Source organism: Culex pipiens, chromosome 1 (assembly GCF_016801865.2).
Source record: "Culex pipiens pallens isolate TS chromosome 1, TS_CPP_V2, whole genome shotgun sequence".
NCBI classification, from domain to species: domain Eukaryota; kingdom Metazoa; phylum Arthropoda; class Insecta; order Diptera; family Culicidae; genus Culex; species Culex pipiens.
The window spans coordinates 46,925,350-46,948,507 of record NC_068937.1 but is presented as its reverse complement, the minus strand read 5'-3'; the positions used below and the strand labels follow the sequence as shown (position 1 = coordinate 46,948,507).

At 25.7% G+C, this 23,158-nt stretch overlaps 1 protein-coding gene across 3 annotated transcripts in view; it reads right to left on the bottom strand.

Annotated features, from left to right (window-relative positions):
- Positions 1-14,404: 14,404 nt before the first annotated feature.
- Positions 14,405-23,158, bottom strand: part of LOC128093260 (thioester-containing protein 1 allele S3-like) — a 48,317-nt gene continuing 39,563 nt past the window's right edge. For all 3 annotated transcript variants that reach the window (XM_052709381.1, XM_052709384.1, XM_052709385.1), the window contains one exon: positions 14,405-14,869. The gene's annotated coding sequence lies outside the window, so the exon portion shown is untranslated. The remainder of the gene's footprint in view (positions 14,870-23,158) is intronic.

Here is a 23,158-nt window from a genome sequence, read left to right as displayed (position 1 = left end):
TTACTAAGATGGACACTGCCGATAAAATTTAAAAATTGTTCCAAAAAATATCTACCAATCTATCTATCTGAAGATAACCTACCAAACGTTTCCCAAAATTTTGCGTAGCTTGATAAACCCTATCTCAAATTCCAAAATTCAAAAATATTTGCCCGGTTCCTCCCATAGATAGGATGACATCACTAACACCGACGTATACGTAGGTAGATGTTTCGTTGTGGTTCAATTCGCCATCGTCCAGTTTAAGCCCTGTGATGTATCGGTCAAGAAGAATGTTCTTTCTTTTCGTTTTCTTCTGCGTATCACAAAGAGAGACCACGTTCAGTCGTTTATAATAACCGTTGATTTTCTGCGTTGGACCGTTTAGTAACGTGATGGGCAGTTGGTCGATAAACTTCTCGAAGCAGGGACCACACAATAGTTACTTATATTCGGCATGATTAGCGTAATTATTCAGTCGGCTCTTCACTCCTGTCTCGCATTTTCTGATAATAACCAAAACAAATTAAACGATTTTGGATTCCAGTCTCATTGGCACCACTTTTCGGTATACTCACGCCAGCCTTTTTGATCATCTTCCTTGGCCAATCTGTTTACTCTGGTCATCATCAGTTACTGGTTCTTCGGAAGCACGGTTTTCATTTGTTTGTCCGGATGGCAAAAATAACTCAGATTGTTATTTTTAAAAGTTAGACTTTCGATGGCCGTGTAGGATCATGAAAACAGATAGTGTCGTCAAAATGCACGTTACCCTGGGTTCTCTTCAAAATAGAATTTCCGTCACGACTTCCGCAACCGGGAATGAAACAGGTTCTCACCTTCATTGTGAAACGGATTACCAATCCTTGATGGATTCTTCCGCATCAACTTAAAAACGTGACTTAATTCACCTTTAGGTGGTTGGTGCCTTCCTCAAATTCATATATTACATCGTCGCTTATGTACTATCTTGTTACACGTCCTATCTTTTTACAACAGACTTGCACACTTGCGATAACATTTTGCCAAAACATATATTCATTTAAGTTTCATTACACCCGCGCCATGGACGCTTGATGAATTGTGAGGGACAGAGCACCAACATATTCTTCTCTCTGAAGTGTTGCTCGAGGACTGCAGATCGCTGACATGTTTACACGCGGGCAAAAACGAGCTATGAGCTTGTTGCAAAAACTGTTAGGCGTCTTCCATAAAGTATGTCACGCAAAAATCACAAATTTGATTCTGAGTCGATAGGTATACGTGAAGGTATATCTAGGAGGTGTATTTAAGAAGTTCATTTTTCGAGTGATTTTATAGCCTTGCCTCAGTGAGGTGAGGAAGGCAAAACAGTTTTGTATCTTTTAAAAATTCGAAGACCTGGTATAAGGCTGATACGCAGATGGGAAGGAACGCAAAACTCCATACAAAAAAACGCCCAAGAAACGGCCAAGGAAAGGGTCACGAAAAGATTTTTCTTAAGCGGTACGCAGCTGAAAAGTAACAGAAACGGAAAGATTGCGTTTGACGTTTCTTCGCGCGGTGCTTGTTTATAATATGTTTTGATGAAAAAATCAAAGAATTGTAATTTTCCTTTTTGAATGCGACTGATAATTACAAACATTTTAATAATTTTGTATTGGATATAATATTGCGGTATTTAAAATTCCCGCCGAATCTCAAAAAGCAGAATATTGAAACTAAAAGGACAGATTTCGTGTTTTGGTCGAAATGGAGTAAAAAAAGAAGTTGGCTTTATAGATGTCGGTCATCGTGTCACCATCAATTTATTGCTAGTACCAACCAGCTACCTCTGGATTATGAGTCCCCTGCACTGTCCGATTTATCCACACTCGCGGGACCAAAATGAAGTAAATCAGAGTGAAATTAAACTTGACAAAAATCATACAAATATCTATGTTCTTACTGAAAATACAATAATAATCTGAAATTTTGAAATCCAACCAAACAACAAATTCAAAAATATGAAAAAAAACAAACATTTCAGAAATTTCAAATAACATTTTTTTGAATAATAAAGAAAATTTCAACAAAAATATGAAATTTGGAAAACCAAAATTAAAAATTTGCAGAATTGAATAATAATTTAAATATTAAAGTTTTTATAAATTCAATAGATCAAAAATGTTTAAATTCGAAACGAATGTACAAGTCGAAAATCCAAAAGCTTTAAAAATCGGAAATATAGAAATTCGTAAATACAAATTTACGAAAACCTCGAAATTATAACAATCAAAAACTCTATTTCTTCCAAAATTAAAAAAAAATGGAATGAAAATTTAAGAATAAAGAAATTTAAAAAAATTAAGAATTAAGAAATTTAAAAAAATTAAGAATGTAAGAATTTAAGAATTGGGTCCTAAAATGAAGCTTAGATTGCTGATATTATTGTTTACAACGATAAAGCTTATTTTTCTGAGCACAATGACCCTTTGTACGACCACAAAGAGTTTAAAATGGATTTTTAAATCAATTTTGAAAAATTAACCTCACGGTCCTTCTTGACAGAATAAGTTCTACTTGACAGCTCGTTCCAAGGGGACCATAGATGATCCATCGAAAAAATGTTGTCTTGTCAAATTTATTTTTTTGGCTTAAAATTAAAAAAAGTGATCAGATATGGGTTTTAATCATGTTTTTTATCGTTGTACATAAAAATTGACATGGGGCTTTAGTACCCAATTTAGGAATTTAAGAATTTAAGAATTTAAGAATTTAAGAATTTAAGAATTTAAGAATTTAAGAATTTAAGAATTTAAGAATTTAAGAATTTAAGAATTTAAGAATTTAAGAATTTAAGAATTTAAGAATTTAAGAATTTAAGAATTTAAGAATTTAAGAATTTAAGAATTTAAGAATTTAAGAATTTAAGAATTTAAGAATTTAAGAATTTAAGAATTTAAGAATTTAAGAATTTAAGAATTTAAGAATTTAAGAATTTAAGAATTTAAGAATTTAAGAATTTAAGAATTTAAGAATTTAAGAATTTAAGAATTTAAGAATTTAAGAATTTAAGAATTTAAGAATTTAAGAATTTAAGAATTTAAGAATTTAAGAATTTAAGAATTTAAGAATTTAAGAATTTAAGAATTTAAGAATTTAAGAATTTAAGAATTTAAGAATTTAAGAATTTAAGAATTTAAGAATTTAAGAATTTAAGAATTTAAGAATTTAAGAATTTAAGAATTTAAGAATTTAAGAATTTAAGAATTTAAGAATTTAAGAATTTAAGAATTTAAGAATTTAAGAATTTAAGAATTTAAGAATTTAAGAATTTAAGAATTTAAGAATTTAAGAATTTAAGAATTTAAGAATTTAAGAATTTAAGAATTTAAGAATTTAAGAATTTAAGAATTTAAGAATTTAAGAATTTAAGAATTTAAGAATTTAAGAATTTAAGAATTTAAGAATTTAAGAATTTAAGAATTTAAGAATTTAAGAATTTAAGAATTTAAGAATTTAAGAATTTAAGAATTTAAGAATTTAAGAATTTAAGAATTTAAGAATTTAAGAATTTAAGAATTTAAGAATTTAAGAATTTAAGAATTTAAGAATTTAAGAATTTAAGAATTTAAGAATTTAAGAATTTAAGAATTTAAGAATTTAAGAATTTAAGAATTTAAGAATTTAAGAATTTAAGAATTTAAGAATTTAAGAATTTAAGAATTTAAGAATTTAAGAATTTAAGAATTTAAGAATTTAAGAATTTAAGAATTTAAGAATTTAAGAATTTAAGAATTTAAGAATTTAAGAATTTAAGAATTTAAGAATTTAAGAATTTAAGAATTTAAGAATTTAAGAATTTAAGAATTTAAGAATTTAAGAATTTAAGAATTTAAGAATTTAAGAATTTAAGAATTTAAGAATTTAAGAATTTAAGAATTTAAGAATTTAAGAATTTAAGAATTTAAGAATTTAAGAATTTAAGAATTTAAGAATTTAAGAATTTAAGAATTTAAGAATTTAAGAATTTAAGAATTTAAGAATTTAAGAATTTAAGAATTTAAGAATTTAAGAATTTAAGAATTTAAGAATTTAAGAATTTAAGAATTTAAGAATTTAAGAATTTAAGAATTTAAGAATTTAAGAATTTAAGAATTTAAGAATTTAAGAATTTAAGAATTTAAGAATTTAAGAATTTAAGAATTTAAGAATTTAAGAATTTAAGAATTTAAGAATTTAAGAATTTAAGAATTTAAGAATTTAAGAATTTAAGAATTTAAGAATTTAAGAATTTAAGAATTTAAGAATTTAAGAATTTAAGAATTTAAGAATTTAAGAATTTAAGAATTTAAGAATTTAAGAATTTAAGAATTTAAGAATTTAAGAATTTAAGAATTTAAGAATTTAAGAATTTAAGAATTTAAGAATTTAAGAATTTAAGAATTTAAGAATTTAAGAATTTAAGAATTTAAGAATTTAAGAATTTAAGAATTTAAGAATTTAAGAATTTAAGAATTTAAGAATTTAAGAATTTAAGAATTTAAGAATTTAAGAATTTAAGAATTTAAGAATTTAAGAATTTAAGAATTTAAGAATTTAAGAATTTAAGAATTTAAGAATTTAAGAATTTAAGAATTTAAGAATTTAAGAATTTAAGAATTTAAGAATTTAAGAATTTAAGAATTTAAGAATTTAAGAATTTAAGAATTTAAGAATTTAAGAATTTAAGAATTTAAGAATTTAAGAATTTAAGAATTTAAGAATTTAAGAATTTAAGAATTTAAGAATTTAAGAATTTAAGAATTTAAGAATTTAAGAATTTAAGAATTTAAGAATTTAAGAATTTAAGAATTTAAGAATTTAAGAATTTAAGAATTTAAGAATTTAAGAATTTAAGAATTTAAGAATTTAAGAATTTAAGAATTTAAGAATTTAAGAATTTAAGAATTTAAGAATTTAAGAATTTAAGAATTTAAGAATTTAAGAATTTAAGAATTTAAGAATTTAAGAATTTAAGAATTTAAGAATTTAAGAATTTAAGAATTTAAGAATTTAAGAATTTAAGAATTTAAGAATTTAAGAATTTAAGAATTTAAGAATTTAAGAATTTAAGAATTTAAGAATTTAAGAATTTAAGAATTTAAGAATTTAAGAATTTAAGAATTTAAGAATTTAAGAATTTAAGAATTTAAGAATTTAAGAATTTAAGAATTTAAGAATTTAAGAATTTAAGAATTTAAGAATTTAAGAATTTAAGAATTTAAGAATTTAAGAATTTAAGAATTTAAGAATTTAAGAATTTAAGAATTTAAGAATTTAAGAATTTAAGAATTTAAGAATTTAAGAATTTAAGAATTTAAGAATTTAAGAATTTAAGAATTTAAGAATTTAAGAATTTAAGAATTTAAGAATTTAAGAATTTAAGAATTTAAGAATTTAAGAATTTAAGAATTTAAGAATTTAAGAATTTAAGAATTTAAGAATTTAAGAATTTAAGAATTTAAGAATTTAAGAATTTAAGAATTTAAGAATTTAAGAATTTAAGAATTTAAGAATTTAAGAATTTAAGAATTTAAGAATTTAAGAATTTAAGAATTTAAGAATTTAAGAATTTAAGAATTTAAGAATTTAAGAATTTAAGAATTTAAGAATTTAAGAATTTAAGAATTTAAGAATTTAAGAATTTAAGAATTTAAGAATTTAAGAATTTAAGAATTTAAGAATTTAAGAATTTAAGAATTTAAGAATTTAAGAATTTAAGAATTTAAGAATTTAAGAATTTAAGAATTTAAGAATTTAAGAATTTAAGAATTTAAGAATTTAAGAATTTAAGAATTTAAGAATTTAAGAATTTAAGAATTTAAGAATTTAAGAATTTAAGAATTTAAGAATTTAAGAATTTAAGAATTTAAGAATTTAAGAATTTAAGAATTTAAGAATTTAAGAATTTAAGAATTTAAGAATTTAAGAATTTAAGAATTTAAGAATTTAAGAATTTAAGAATTTAAGAATTTAAGAATTTAAGAATTTAAGAATTTAAGAATTTAAGAATTTAAGAATTTAAGAATTTAAGAATTTAAGAATTTAAGAATTTAAGAATTTAAGAATTTAAGAATTTAAGAATTTAAGAATTTAAGAATTTAAGAATTTAAGAATTTAAGAATTTAAGAATTTAAGAATTTAAGAATTTAAGAATTTAAGAATTTAAGAATTTAAGAATTTAAGAATTTAAGAATTTAAGAATTTAAGAATTTAAGAATTTAAGAATTTAAGAATTTAAGAATTTAAGAATTTAAGAATTTAAGAATTTAAGAATTTAAGAATTTAAGAATTTAAGAATTTAAGAATTTAAGAATTTAAGAATTTAAGAATTTAAGAATTTAAGAATTTAAGAATTTAAGAATTTAAGAATTTAAGAATTTAAGAATTTAAGAATTTAAGAATTTAAGAATTTAAGAATTTAAGAATTTAAGAATTTAAGAATTTAAGAATTTAAGAATTTAAGAATTTAAGAATTTAAGAATTTAAGAATTTAAGAATTTAAGAATTTAAGAATTTAAGAATTTAAGAATTTAAGAATTTAAGAATTTAAGAATTTAAGAATTTAAGAATTTAAGAATTTAAGAATTTAAGAATTTAAGAATTTAAGAATTTAAGAATTTAAGAATTTAAGAATTTAAGAATTTAAGAATTTAAGAATTTAAGAATTTAAGAATTTAAGAATTTAAGAATTTAAGAATTTAAGAATTTAAGAATTTAAGAATTTAAGAATTTAAGAATTTAAGAATTTAAGAATTTAAGAATTTAAGAATTTAAGAATTTAAGAATTTAAGAATTTAAGAATTTAAGAATTTAAGAATTTAAGAATTTAAGAATTTAAGAATTTAAGAATTTAAGAATTTAAGAATTTAAGAATTTAAGAATTTAAGAATTTAAGAATTTAAGAATTTAAGAATTTAAGAATTTAAGAATTTAAGAATTTAAGAATTTAAGAATTTAAGAATTTAAGAATTTAAGAATTTAAGAATTTAAGAATTTAAGAATTTAAGAATTTAAGAATTTAAGAATTTAAGAATTTAAGAATTTAAGAATTTAAGAATTTAAGAATTTAAGAATTTAAGAATTTAAGAATTTAAGAATTTAAGAATTTAAGAATTTAAGAATTTAAGAATTTAAGAATTTAAGAATTTAAGAATTTAAGAATTTAAGAATTTAAGAATTTAAGAATTTAAGAATTTAAGAATTTAAGAATTTAAGAATTTAAGAATTTAAGAATTTAAGAATTTAAGAATTTAAGAATTAGAATTTAAGAATTTAAGAATTTAAGAATTTAAGAATTTAAGAATTTAAGAATTTAAGAATTTAAGAATTTAAGAATTTAAGAATTTAAGAATTTAAGAATTTAAGAATTTAAGAATTTAAGAATTTAAGAATTTAAGAATTTAAGAATTTAAGAATTTAAGAATTTAAGAATTTAAGAATTTAAGAATTTAAGAATTTAAGAATTTAAGAATTTAAGAATTTAAGAATTTAAGAATTTAAGAATTTAAGAATTTAAGAATTTAAGAATTTAAGAATTTAAGAATTTAAGAATTTAAGAATTTAAGAATTTAAGAATTTAAGAATTTAAGAATTTAAGAATTTAAGAATTTAAGAATTTAAGAATTTAAGAATTTAAGAATTTAAGAATTTAAGAATTTAAGAATTTAAGAATTTAAGAATTTAAGAATTTAAGAATTTAAGAATTTAAGAATTTAAGAATTTAAGAATTTAAGAATTTAAGAATTTAAGAATTTAAGAATTTAAGAATTTAAGAATTTAAGAATTTAAGAATTTAAGAATTTAAGAATTTAAGAATTTAAGAATTTAAGAATTTAAGAATTTAAGAATTTAAGAATTTAAGAATTTAAGAATTTAAGAATTTAAGAATTTAAGAATTTAAGAATTTAAGAATTTAAGAATTTAAGAATTTAAGAATTTAAGAATTTAAGAATTTAAGAATTTAAGAATTTAAGAATTTAAGAATTTAAGAATTTAAGAATTTAAGAATTTAAGAATTTAAGAATTTAAGAATTTAAGAATTTAAGAATTTAAGAATTTAAGAATTTAAGAATTTAAGAATTTAAGAATTTAAGAATTTAAGAATTTAAGAATTTAAGAATTTAAGAATTTAAGAATTTAAGAATTTAAGAATTTAAGAATTTAAGAATTTAAGAATTTAAGAATTTAAGAATTTAAGAATTTAAGAATTTAAGAATTTAAGAATTTAAGAATTTAAGAATTTAAGAATTTAAGAATTTAAGAATTTAAGAATTTAAGAATTTAAGAATTTAAGAATTTAAGAATTTAAGAATTTAAGAATTTAAGAATTTAAGAATTTAAGAATTTAAGAATTTAAGAATTTAAGAATTTAAGAATTTAAGAATTTAAGAATTTAAGAATTTAAGAATTTAAGAATTTAAGAATTTAAGAATTTAAGAATTTAAGAATTTAAGAATTTAAGAATTTAAGAATTTAAGAATTTAAGAATTTAAGAATTTAAGAATTTAAGAATTTAAGAATTTAAGAATTTAAGAATTTAAGAATTTAAGAATTTAAGAATTTAAGAATTTAAGAATTTAAGAATTTAAGAATTTAAGAATTTAAGAATTTAAGAATTTAAGAATTTAAGAATTTAAGAATTTAAGAATTTAAGAATTTAAGAATTTAAGAATTTAAGAATTTAAGAATTTAAGAATTTAAGAATTTAAGAATTTAAGAATTTAAGAATTTAAGAATTTAAGAATTTAAGAATTTAAGAATTTAAGAATTTAAGAATTTAAGAATTTAAGAATTTAAGAATTTAAGAATTTAAGAATTTAAGAATTTAAGAATTTAAGAATTTAAGAATTTAAGAATTTAAGAATTTAAGAATTTAAGAATTTAAGAATTTAAGAATTTAAGAATTTAAGAATTTAAGAATTTAAGAATTTAAGAATTTAAGAATTTAAGAATTTAAGAATTTAAGAATTTAAGAATTTAAGAATTTAAGAATTTAAGAATTTAAGAATTTAAGAATTTAAGAATTTAAGAATTTAAGAATTTAAGAATTTAAGAATTTAAGAATTTAAGAATTTAAGAATTTAAGAATTTAAGAATTTAAGAATTTAAGAATTTAAGAATTTAAGAATTTAAGAATTTAAGAATTTAAGAATTTAAGAATTTAAGAATTTAAGAATTTAAGAATTTAAGAATTTAAGAATTTAAGAATTTAAGAATTTAAGAATTTAAGAATTTAAGAATTTAAGAATTTAAGAATTTAAGAATTTAAGAATTTAAGAATTTAAGAATTTAAGAATTTAAGAATTTAAGAATTTAAGAATTTAAGAATTTAAGAATTTAAGAATTTAAGAATTTAAGAATTTAAGAATTTAAGAATTTAAGAATTTAAGAATTTAAGAATTTAAGAATTTAAGAATTTAAGAATTTAAGAATTTAAGAATTTAAGAATTTAAGAATTTAAGAATTTAAGAATTTAAGAATTTAAGAATTTAAGAATTTAAGAATTTAAGAATTTAAGAATTTAAGAATTTAAGAATTTAAGAATTTAAGAATTTAAGAATTTAAGAATTTAAGAATTTAAGAATTTAAGAATTTAAGAATTTAAGAATTTAAGAATTTAAGAATTTAAGAATTTAAGAATTTAAGAATTTAAGAATTTAAGAATTTAAGAATTTAAGAATTTAAGAATTTAAGAATTTAAGAATTTAAGAATTTAAGAATTTAAGAATTTAAGAATTTAAGAATTTAAGAATTTAAGAATTTAAGAATTTAAGAATTTAAGAATTTAAGAATTTAAGAATTTAAGAATTTAAGAATTTAAGAATTTAAGAATTTAAGAATTTAAGAATTTAAGAATTTAAGAATTTAAGAATTTAAGAATTTAAGAATTTAAGAATTTAAGAATTTAAGAATTTAAGAATTTAAGAATTTAAGAATTTAAGAATTTAAGAATTTAAGAATTTAAGAATTTAAGAATTTAAGAATTTAAGAATTTAAGAATTTAAGAATTTAAGAATTTAAGAATTTAAGAATTTAAGAATTTAAGAATTTAAGAATTTAAGAATTTAAGAATTTAAGAATTTAAGAATTTAAGAATTTAAGAATTTAAGAATTTAAGAATTTAAGAATTTAAGAATTTAAGAATTTAAGAATTTAAGAATTTAAGAATTTAAGAATTTAAGAATTTAAGAATTTAAGAATTTAAGAATTTAAGAATTTAAGAATTTAAGAATTTAAGAATTTAAGAATTTAAGAATTTAAGAATTTAAGAATTTAAGAATTTAAGAATTTAAGAATTTAAGAATTTAAGAATTTAAGAATTTAAGAATTTAAGAATTTAAGAATTTAAGAATTTAAGAATTTAAGAATTTAAGAATTTAAGAATTTAAGAATTTAAGAATTTAAGAATTTAAGAATTTAAGAATTTAAGAATTTAAGAATTTAAGAATTTAAGAATTTAAGAATTTAAGAATTTAAGAATTTAAGAATTTAAGAATTTAAGAATTTAAGAATTTAAGAATTTAAGAATTTAAGAATTTAAGAATTTAAGAATTTAAGAATTTAAGAATTTAAGAATTTAAGAATTTAAGAATTTAAGAATTTAAGAATTTAAGAATTTAAGAATTTAAGAATTTAAGAATTTAAGAATTTAAGAATTTAAGAATTTAAGAATTTAAGAATTTAAGAATTTAAGAATTTAAGAATTTAAGAATTTAAGAATTTAAGAATTTAAGAATTTAAGAATTTAAGAATTTAAGAATTTAAGAATTTAAGAATTTAAGAATTTAAGAATTTAAGAATTTAAGAATTTAAGAATTTAAGAATTTAAGAATTTAAGAATTTAAGAATTTAAGAATTTAAGAATTTAAGAATTTAAGAATTTAAGAATTTAAGAATTTAAGAATTTAAGAATTTAAGAATTTAAGAATTTAAGAATTTAAGAATTTAAGAATTTAAGAATTTAAGAATTTAAGAATTTAAGAATTTAAGAATTTAAGAATTTAAGAATTTAAGAATTTAAGAATTTAAGAATTTAAGAATTTAAGAATTTAAGAATTTAAGAATTTAAGAATTTAAGAATTTAAGAATTTAAGAATTTAAGAATTTAAGAATTTAAGAATTTAAGAATTTAAGAATTTAAGAATTTAAGAATTTAAGAATTTAAGAATTTAAGAATTTAAGAATTTAAGAATTTAAGAATTTAAGAATTTAAGAATTTAAGAATTTAAGAATTTAAGAATTTAAGAATTTAAGAATTTAAGAATTTAAGAATTTAAGAATTTAAGAATTTAAGAATTTAAGAATTTAAGAATTTAAGAATTTAAGAATTTAAGAATTTAAGAATTTAAGAATTTAAGAATTTAAGAATTTAAGAATTTAAGAATTTAAGAATTTAAGAATTTAAGAATTTAAGAATTTAAGAATTTAAGAATTTAAGAATTTAAGAATTTAAGAATTTAAGAATTTAAGAATTTAAGAATTTAAGAATTTAAGAATTTAAGAATTTAAGAATTTAAGAATTTAAGAATTTAAGAATTTAAGAATTTAAGAATTTAAGAATTTAAGAATTTAAGAATTTAAGAATTTAAGAATTTAAGAATTTAAGAATTTAAGAATTTAAGAATTTAAGAATTTAAGAATTTAAGAATTTAAGAATTTAAGAATTTAAGAATTTAAGAATTTAAGAATTTAAGAATTTAAGAATTTAAGAATTTAAGAATTTAAGAATTTAAGAATTTAAGAATTTAAGAATTTAAGAATTTAAGAATTTAAGAATTTAAGAATTTAAGAATTTAAGAATTTAAGAATTTAAGAATTTAAGAATTTAAGAATTTATGAATTCCAGAAAAAAATTAAACATTTGTACCAGCCTTATTTTATAATTTCCAAATTTCCTAGCTTCAGTTTCCGAATATCCTAATTTCCTTATTTCCTTATTACCTTATTTCCTGATTTCCTTATTTCCTTATTTTTTCTTTCCTTATTTCCTTATTTCCTTAATTCCTTATTTCCTTATTTTCTTATTTCCTTATTTCCTAATTTCCATACTTCCAAATTTCCTGATTTCTCAACTTCCTAACTTCCTAAACTCCTAATTTCCTAGTTTCCTTATTTTCTAACTTCCCAATTTCCTAACTTCTTAATTTCCTAACTTCTTAATTTCCTAATTTCCTAGTTTCCTGATATCCTAATTTCCCAATTTCCTAACTTCCTAACTTCCACACTTCCTAATATTCTTATTTCCTAATTTAATTTCCTAGCTTCCTAATTTCCAAATTTCCTAACTTCCTAACATCCTAATTTCCTTACATATAAATTTCCTAATTTCATAATATTCTTATTTTCTGTATTTAACTAATTTGCTAATATCATAATTTCCAAATTTCCTAATTCCCTGGTTTCCTAATTTCCTAATTTTTTAATTTTCTTATTTCATAATTACATTTTTTAAAATTTTAGTTTTTCTTGTTTTAGAATTTAAGAATTTCTGAATTTGCTTTTATTTATTGATTTCTTGATTTTGTTTATAATTGTTGTTAAAACCTATTTAATTTTAAGTTTTGAATATTTTTAATCTTTTTATTTTTTCCTCGGAAGATCCTCAAGCGCGCACACCGTCAATCGCGCTCATACCGAACTGTCAACTTTTCTTGGGGGGTCACGAAAAGAACACGCAACATTTCTTGACCGCGTTCCTTCCGATCAGCATACCGTACTATAACATTCAAGCATAAACAAATCTTGAAAACTGTTTTTCACAGCTTTGTATCTAATAAGTTTAAACCATTTATAGCAGTTTTCTTATGAACACCCTGCTTTCAAAGCATTTAAAAATATTGAAGTTTCAGCTGGAAAAAATGTGACTACATAATAAATTATAATGTGATACCGTCATCAGGGGTGACATTGGGTCTGGGGGGTGAGTTTGGGTCATACAAAAATGCAGAAATGTGTATGACCCAATCTCACCCCCCAGACTCAATGTCACTCCTGATGAAGGTACATCTAAATAATAGTAAGCAAACAATTTTAGAAAAGAGGATTTATTGTAATTGTGCATATTTCAAATTTATATTATGCAATCATAAAAAAACCTAGCGTAACGTCACAGTCTCGCAAACCCCCTCTCCCCCCCACATCTTTTCACACCTACGGAAAATCTTTCAAATATCTTCCTTAAAATATATTTATAAAATTAAGGATTTTCTTAGATTCGCTAATTCGCTAATTAAAATAAAGACTTAAACGCACTCAACTTTGATAAAGTTTTTTCAGATCTCCGATGTTTTAGGTTCATTTTTTAATTTTTTTAAAGGTCTTTCCTAGGTTCACTTCTCCGTGGGTCTCGTGGCGCAGGGGTAGCGGCTTCGGCTGCCGATCCCGATGATGCTATGAGACGCGGGTTCGATTCCCGCCTTATCCACTGAGCTTCTATCGGATGGTGAAGTAAAACGTCGGTCCCGGTTTCTCCTGTCTCGTCAGAGGCGCTGGAGCAGAAATCCCACGTTAGAGGAAGGCCATGCCCCGGGGGGCGTAGTGCCAATAGTTTCGTTTTTTTTTATTTCTGTAATAGTATTTGTTATATAACTTTTTATAGAAATCATCTTTTCATGAGCTTTTTGTAGCAAAATGTTCGGCATGAGTTTCTGAACAAAACGTAGTTCTAGGTTTCTGTCAAACTTTAAATTGTTTACATGTTTCATCACAAAATGTGCATGGTGCCCAAGGGGTGTAAATACTTTTTTTACATACTGTATCTGAAATCCGGTCTCTAAAAAGTGTAATAACAACACTTACGTGCTCATAACTTTTGATTGGGTAATCAGATCTTCGATATTTTATGTTCATTGGAAAGGTCATTCAAATACATTTCTTACAAAAACCACCCTTTTTCAATCTTTCGGATTTTTGTTAAAATAATTTTCTTAGCCTAACTTTTGAAGTACTTTAAACTTTATAATATTAGCTAGGGTCTTACGGGAGCCCAAGACGGATCGAATGAGACCAAAATGGTCCAAATCGTTTCAGCCAATCCGGAGATAATCGAGTGCATATTTTTGGGTGCACGGACTCACATCCAGACACACTCAGACATTTGTTCAGAATTTGATTCTGAGTCGATAGGTTTACGTGAAGGTGGGTCTACACGGAGAAAAAGGAGTTCTCAAAATCGTGAACAAGCGTTCATGAAAATGAGAACCACGAACAAAGTGTTCAAATCCCGTGGTACGTTTTTGGAACTCGTACCATGGGATTTGAACACTTTGTTCTTGGTTCCCATTTTCATGAACACTTGTTCACGATTTTGGGAACTCTTTTTTCTCCGTGTACTAGATCGTATTTAATTAAGAAATCAACAACATTTTTGGTTGATTTACTGCAGATTCTTCATTCTATGAAAACAAAATCTACGACGATGTTATGCTTAAATAAATTTTTATTCAACTTAAAAATATCTTTAGGGAGTTAACACAGACAAACAGACGCAAATCATTAAAATTTCTTACAAAAAAAAAATAATTTCTCAACACCAAACCTAGTTGTGAACGCGTGCTGATGTGAAAGACGAATGGTATTTATATTTTTTTAAGTTTTTCAGGACAAAATGGGAATATACCATGCAAACTGTCGGAGAATAAAAGCGGAAACTAGAAAACTCACTGCAAATGAATATCAATGAAAGTGGTTGTATAAATAAATTGTTTAAAAAATCACGACCGACGACGCGACAAGGTGTGAAACATTTCCCCACTATGATACTATATTTTTTCCTTGCCTCCACCAGAGCGACAACAATTTTCACAGCCAGAGACGGAAGTGTCGCCTTCAATTTTATTTCCTCTGAGCTTTTTTTTTTGTTGTTGCTCCGTCCTGTTCCGGATCGCTGAAAAGATTGAAAACACCGATAAGCAAAATTGGCGTCAAATGAGGGGGAAAATTGGGATTGTTGGGGGTCCTTGATGAGTAGGATTTGTTAGATACTTGAAAACATATTTTTTTGAAAAAATATAATTGAACTGTAGTTTGAAGTTGAAACAATAGTTCTACGTTTTAAATTTTCCTCAAATTATTCGAACCACCCTACCAGCTTGGAACCTTCCAAAAACATGTCTGGAGGGTAAATTTCACACATATAGGTTCTCTTTTCTGTGTTTGTCTATTTGCACAGCTGAGTGGAGCTCCAAAATCGGATTTCTGCGTCCCGAGCTTGAAGGCAGCACACATGTTTCGGGCGTGCGGCAGCAGCTGACGAAGTTGAGACACTTCCGGAAAATGTGACCAGATATAACCCTGAAAACCGGAAGCAATTGCATCACAGACAATTGGACAAAAATGTGTTTCATTGGAAAATTCTTCCGAAGTGTGAGCTTAAAATTCTCAAATCTTGAAACAAAAGGTCTGTTTGACTTCAACGAATTCTTCAACTCTCAGAGACCAACCAGAAAGTTTAAACTCATCTCTGGTTTTGGCACCCCTTTTCGTAAGTTCTGTTCTGGACTCCAAGATTTTCGATTCCTCACCCCACATAATTTAATATGTATGCTAATTCAGTTTAATTTCGGAATTGTCTCAATAGATTTAAAGTTTGCTTTCCGGCCACCATGGGCAACAACCCCCGGGCAGAAAAAGGATTAGAGGAGCCGGGGAAGACCGTGTGACATTTCGGTTCTGTGTGTTTGCGTAGTTGGGAAATCTCGTTAGAAATCGATTTCTAACGAATTCATGACGGGTTGCTGTACAAGCTGTTTCCACTTTTAATGAGCTTTTGTGAACTGCGGTTGTTTCGTAGCTTTTGGAAGAGGTTTGCATTGAGTAGATGGGATTAGTTTGGTCGTTTTGCTAGTTTCTGATAAAATTTTGGTTAGTTTCAATTGATTTTATTTTTTTCTCAAATTTATCTTCAACAACATCAAAAGGCCATCAGTCAATCGTAGCTTTCCTAAGAATCCCTCCACAACAATAGATTAACCTTTGCTGGAAAAATGTCCCTTCTTCTTTTATTGCCACCATCAATCATCGAGCCGTTTGCCCTGCCAATTTGTACCACCAGACAGTCGTTTGATCTGCCATATTTCCATACAACAAAAGAATACTTCCACTTTTACGATATTGCCCAAATTGGAATCTAATAAATCTTCCTTACATCCAAATCAGCGTCCTCTCGAGAGGTTGTTTGTTTTGTGTGGAATTTTGCTCTTTTTTCCTGCTCCTGCATTATGGAATTTCTGTTTGTTATTTGCTTCCAAGACAAAACGCCCAAACACTTTGATTGACCTGATTGAGAGAGTGGTCAGAGAAGCCATTTTCATAATGCATAAGCTGCGGGAATTTTTTGACCCCGAAGGAATTCATCGGGATGGCCAAACTTAAGCCACACGTGCGTCCACAATTTCGATCGATACCTTGGACAGAAACACTAAAATATTCATGCACTGCTCACATCATATCCAGAGACAATAAAGCCTTCGCACTTTCAGGGATCACTCCCCGAGAATGCAACTCCCCGCGCTCGTAAGAAATCATTACCCAAAGCATCGAAAGATTTTCCACCTCGGCACCTTTTGCTTTTCCTTGTGGCAAGACGGTGAGAAGGGGATGGAAATGACCAAAGCACAAAGTAAGCATTAAGTTGTTTCGTGATTTGCATTTCTTATGACTGGCAAGTTTCATCGAAAACATTGGAGCGTCGAAGCCAGAGTAGCTTCATTTGGAAAATTCATAGGATTCTGTGGGTTTTTGAAGCTGGAGATGGTCAAATTTTTGTAAAGGTATTTGTTTTTATAACATTTGACCAATGAACATTTTACTTTAAGGTTTGTAGTTGTTTAAGACTATTCAAAATATTTATTTCAAGTTTTTGTCGTGTGGCCCTAGTGAAAGTCGAGAAAGGAAAAAAAATCATAATTTAAGATTATAAGCCAAAATAAAAAAAAAATAACGCAAAATATTTATGCTTCTTGAAATTCCATTGAGAAACTTTGACTTTCACAACAATTCAAATTTTGATTTAAACGATTTATTGACAGAATACATGAACATTTTACTTAAAATTTCACTCAATGGGTGTTTTGTCGGAATTGCAAAAAATGTTGTGTGGATCTCGTTGCAAAACTTGATTTTTTTCAGCACTGTTCCTATTTATCCAATTCGGTGATCCTCGTTGGATAAACGTACGATTCGTGCTGAAAAATTCCACTTTTTGCAACATGTTGCATAAACTACTATTTCACCATACATTTGAGTGCTGAAAATTTGAACTTTCTAACACCTGCATCGAGTGTTAAAAAAATTTAAAAAATGCAAAATTTCAATAAAATTATGAACATGTTTTTATTAATGAACTTTCACGTTTTGTATCTATCTGTGGTTCCAAAACTATTTTTTTATGAAGTCTTTATTTGATATAAAATGCGTTATGAAATATTTGCTGAGTAAACAGGTTTTTTTTCATTGTTAATTTAAATGTGGGTCAGTAATTATTTTTTTTGTTTGCTAATTTTTTGGAGCAAAAACCATAAATAAAATTAATTTATAAAAATAATACGAAATAATTTAAAATCGACATTTCATGTTTTTATGTACCGTAAACCGGGGTGACTTTGATAGGATTTCAATTTGTTTTTAGAATGTTTTCCAACAGGTGAGGTTTTTCTCAAGATTATTATTTTCAAAACATGTACTGGGGTAGGCCACACAAAGTCCATGCACTAATAAGGAAAAAAAAGTTTTTTCAATAGTGTTTAGAAAAATAGTTACGTTAAAAATTCTTAGTTTTAATTCCGGGGTGACTTTGATAGTCATAGTTTTTCTTGTTAAAATCATATTTAAGATGTTCAAACTTTATTTGTACGTTAAATGTACCATCACTAAAGTAGCTGATATAGTTTGTAAGAAAAAAAATCAATGTTTATGTTAAGTTAACTAAGTTTATAAGCTTTTTAACAAAATACATATAAATTTTAGGTAAAATTGTTAAAAAGTCGGAATTTTTCATGATTTTTTTTTAAAACTAGTTTTGTTTATAAAATAATCGATTTATATTGCATTTTATACTGAATTCGAAGCACGAATCACAAGTTTTCACATTTTACATGAAATTTGTTCAACTGAAAACGCCTATAAATTTTGAGTTTTTTTTAAACTGTGTTTCAAAAACACATATTATTTATTATTTACAAACTTATTTAACCTTCTCCTACTGTAAAATTGTCCAAAGAATACGAAAATGCATTCCGTTTTCCGATTAAAAATCATGATCATTGAGAAAATCATGACACTTTGAGAAGTTTAAAATAATGACTTCCATCAACATTTTCTTAACTATAGTTAACTAACTTTATAAACCTTTCAAAAATTTATGAAAAGTTCTTCTTGAGGTACTTTGAACACTTCTCTACCACGGTCAGTATGTTTCTGAACCATTCCTTACGTATTTTAAATGTACTCTTCATTTTGCGGAAAAATCGCAAACCTATCAAAGTCACCCCGGCTATCAAAGTCACCCCGTTTTACGGTAGCTGAATTTTATTTTTTTAAGCAGTAATTTTTTTTCTGCCCCCTAGTTCTAAGCGATGACTTTGAAGGTGGAGAAGGGGATAGAGAAAACGTCATCTAAAATTTGCATTGTTTAAATCAATTTAAATATCAAAATCACGGGGATGCTACGGCTGTCATCTGCATACAATGTCACTGAAGCCTAAAAAGTACCAAAGTTTTGGTGTCTAGTGTTAAAATTATGGGGAGTACCATGACGAAAAGGGCGCAAAATCGAAAGGACGAAAATATTTTGTTTCTTTATTTTTGTTTCGTTAGTTAAAATGAAATTAAATGTGTACCATAATCCGGGGCAAATCGGGAAACATGGGGTGAATTGGGAAGTGATTTTAGCAATGTTTTGCACACTATTTAAATATTTTTTTATTGGTTTCAGTTAGAATAGACACAAAACAACAAAATTAGTTTCGTTGGATTTGAACAATTGGGATGCTTCACCCTACATTTTGTAGCATTTTTAAGCCTTGTTTAAGAATTTTGAGACTCAATTGAAATTTGCCTCAGTTGCAAATATTTTCATTTTTTTAGGTACCGTCAGTGGGGGTGACATTGGGTCTGGGGGGTGAGATTGGGTCAAAGTGATTTTTTACGGATTTTACCATTTCTCAGATTCTTTTTAATGAAACTGAATTCTGTTAAAAGGGTTGTGTAGGGGACATCTTAAGATGACTTCGCTGAAAAAAATCGTTCCTAGAACATATCCTGTTATTTTGGCAGATGTCTAAAGTTGGGGTACGTTTTTGGCCAAAAATGACCTCTCGAAAAATCATTTTTCTAATATTTTTGTTAGAATTGCTCGAAAACTACCCAAATGTTTGAAAATCTCCACTTCAAACATTGTAGCGTGTCAATACGATTCCCTCGAACAAGAAACGCTGTTGGATGACTTGTTTTTACCATATCTTTGTATTTCAGCATCATTTTAGTTTCATTTGACCCAATGTCACCCCCTCTAAGGGGTGAGATTGGGTCAATTTTCAAACAATTGGCATTTAAGGTAGTGTTCATCAAAATCGACCATATTTTGGGAAAATGTTAGTAAACTATCAAATCTACGTTAAAAGATTTTCGATGTTATTTAAATTGTTTTTGTTATTAAGAAATTTCGAGAGGTGTTTCGTTTTTTGACCCATAGTCACCCCCACTGACGGTATTTAAAAGTTCAAAAGTTAACGTAGCAGAACAAGCTGCAATTCATTATGCACTAGGGATCATTAACCTGCAGCCACAAGATCACTACTACATATTTTCTGACAGCCTTAGTACAATTGAGGCTCTCCGGTCGTTGAAATCACCCAATTCCTCGTCGTTCTTTTTTCAAAAAATTAAAGAAATCATGAGTTTACTGGTAGAGAAAAAATACAAAATTACTCTTGTTTGGATCCCTTCTCATTGTTCTGTATTAGGAAATGAGAAAGCGGACTCGTTGGCAAAGCAAGGTGCCTTGGAAGGATCCACTTACGATCGTATTATCACTTATGACGAATATTTTACAATCCCTCGTCAAGAATCTCTTGTAAGCTGGCAAACCAAATGGGACAAAAGCGAAATGGGTCGATGGCTTTATTCTATCAGGCCAAAAGTTTCTACAATTTCGTGGTTCAAACACATGAATGTTGAAAGGGATTTCATACGCGTAATATCAAGATTAATGTCAAACCACTACCTACTCAACGCTCACTTATATCGGATTAACTTAAAAGATGACAATCTCTGCGGTTGTGGAGAGGGCTATCACGATATCGAACATATTGTTTGGAACTGTCCAGAGAACCTTCACGCTAGATCTCAACTCTTAGACTCCCTTAGGGCCCAAGGAAGACAATCAGACTTCCCTGTTCGTGACATTTTGGCAAGTCAAGATGTGCCACATCTTCTCTGCTTGTACCGCTTTCTAAAGTCAATTAAAGTGCACCTGTAACAGCATCAATCTCGCAAGCATCGCCACCCTGCAACCTAGCAATAGTAACATCTGATGAAAACTAGAACCTTAGCCCGCACTGAAGCAAAAGTCTGTCCTTAAACATAATGTATTATCTGGGTGCTGAAAAGACAGAATGCGTAACGTGATTTTCGAAAGCTCCCAACTGCTCCCCACTAATACATCTGCACTACAGCTGTAAACATAAACAAAGTAGAAGGCTATGTTCAAGCTCAAGCGTGACATATTTTTTGCTGCTGAAGTGAATTATTATGAAACATTTTGGATCTGTTGTTGTTGATGTTTTAGATGAAAAATTAAGTGCTTCGCACTTTTTTCTTCGTAGACTAAAGCGGTATACGCACTTCGGAAGGAACCGGTCAATTATGTATCTTTGATGTGTAGTGATAATATCGGAGTATCCAATATTATTTGGAAAGTACTATTGATAGTTGATAATTCGTCGCTAACATTTAAAAAAGCGTCATAAACATAGATTTTGTAGACATGGCGATTATAAAATTTTAGCGACGAATTATGCCAAACTCGATTTCAAACCTCTTATTAAGATGTTTTGACTTCGAATACCTCAAAAGCCATCGATTTTTTTTTTATTCTTGACTAAATACATTTTAGATCGATCACAATACTTGCCACTTCTTGGTATAATTATGCGAACAGTAAATTGGTTCCGCTTTGACAGTTCTAAATTGAGGCCGCTTTGCGGACAACTATTCTGCACCCAGTGTATTATTAACCTCGAAACAGCCGCGAGTATTCGGCTTTCCCCCTTTACTAACCCTAGCTTTAAGTAATTATGTAAAAATGATATCCAGCTCCGTAAAACTTTGGTAGATGAGCCTAAATAAATAAAGACAGTTACAAAAAAAAAAAAAAAAGTTCAAAAGTTGTGTCCAGATTTGTTCCAGTTTCCATAAGGCTTTCTAGGCCCAGTGAAAAAAATATAATTTAACCCAAAAATGACGAACTTCTCGTCACAGTGTTCTGATGCAAACAATGATCGAGCTCGAGCTGTCACAGCCCTGCGAAGTATGTTGGCTGACTTATCGGGCGGTCAGTCAAAAAAACCAGCTAGAAGTCGCCTGACAAAAAACTTTTGCTGGAAAGAGATAGGAAACCTGATGCAAACAAACGTCCAGCTGTAATGTAAACATACTTTGCATGTGTTGGTAAAGTTCTAACTAGAAAGCCTTATTGAGCTAGAGTGCTTATATTTAGCCCAGATGTTAGTTGTATAAGTTCAAACAACCCCTGAATCAGACTCGCTCTTAAGGTTTCCCAACAACATGGTTGAGCTCACATATTGGTTTAACCGCCTCAAATTGCAGATTTAAATTAATATTATGATGATCTGTAAGTTCATTGCAAATAAGAATTTGCGGAAGACATTTCAGAGGATTTGAAAAATACACCTGCTGGGAAGCTTTGCCTGAGACCTGATGCTAAACATATATTGTTGTTGGCGGCATTTTTGGTTTATTTTAATAAAAAGAATCATTCTGAACAGCTACAGGATTTTTTCCAAAAAAAAAAATAAATAAGATTTATTATATTTTGATTTGTGAACCTCTGAAATGTTATTCCCGAAACAGCGCCAAACATTTGGTGGCGGCTTCAGCAAGCTACGTCAGTATCTCGGGCCTGATCAAAATTAATAATGTTTTTTTAAAGCAGCGATTTTAAACTTCAGAGACTATTGATTCGATGAATTGATGAAAATTATTAATAAAATAACATTCCTGATAAGTCCAATAAAAAAAAAATGGTAAAGTTCGCTGAAAATCGATGGATTTATGTACTATTATCAAATTTCTTATGATATTTATCCAAAATTTGACCTGCAATAAAAAGTTCTTAGAAGAAATCCCAAAATCCGAGCTGGAAACCACAAAACGACCGAATTAAACTTTTTAATTCGTATAATTTGTCGTGAAAATGCAGCAACAGAATGCAAATTTTAACATAAAACACTGTTAAACTTAGAGTATTGCATCAAAAAGTCATTTATTATCCATAGAAAACAGTTTCCAGAATAATTTATTTAACAAATGTATCAATTTTTAGTTCAATAAAAGCAGAGATTTGCCCAAATTCACAAAAAAGTGACTTTCTCCAAAATGTTTGGATTTAATTCCCATTAAAACAATGAACATAAATTTAGGTGAAAAATTTCGGTTTTTAAAAAAAGATTTGAAAGGAAATGATCTATAGTTCTCCCTCTGAAACTTTGACCATCGGGCAAATAGTTTCTGAGATACAGCCTCACAAATAATTCGATCGATGAAATCGATGATTTTGTCTATATGGGAGACATTGGCTTTAATCGTATGAAAAATCATGCAAACATCAAAAAATTATAGTGTTTTGGAATCGGGATGATGTCAGTTATCCATTTATATTAAAATTTCATTAAAATTTCACAAAAATACATATTTTTCCTGTATTTTGAAAATTTAATATTTTTCGAAAAAAATACTCAAAATTACTGTTGTTGCAATATGGGTATCAAATGATAAAAAAAATTTCATACATTTCGAAGCAAAATATTTTTTTTGAAAACAGTAAAAATTTTCACAAATCTACGTATTTTCGAAAAAAATACTCAAAATTTCAGTTATTAAAATATGGATTTTTTTCATACATTTTGAGTGTAATAACAACATTGTTTGAAAATAC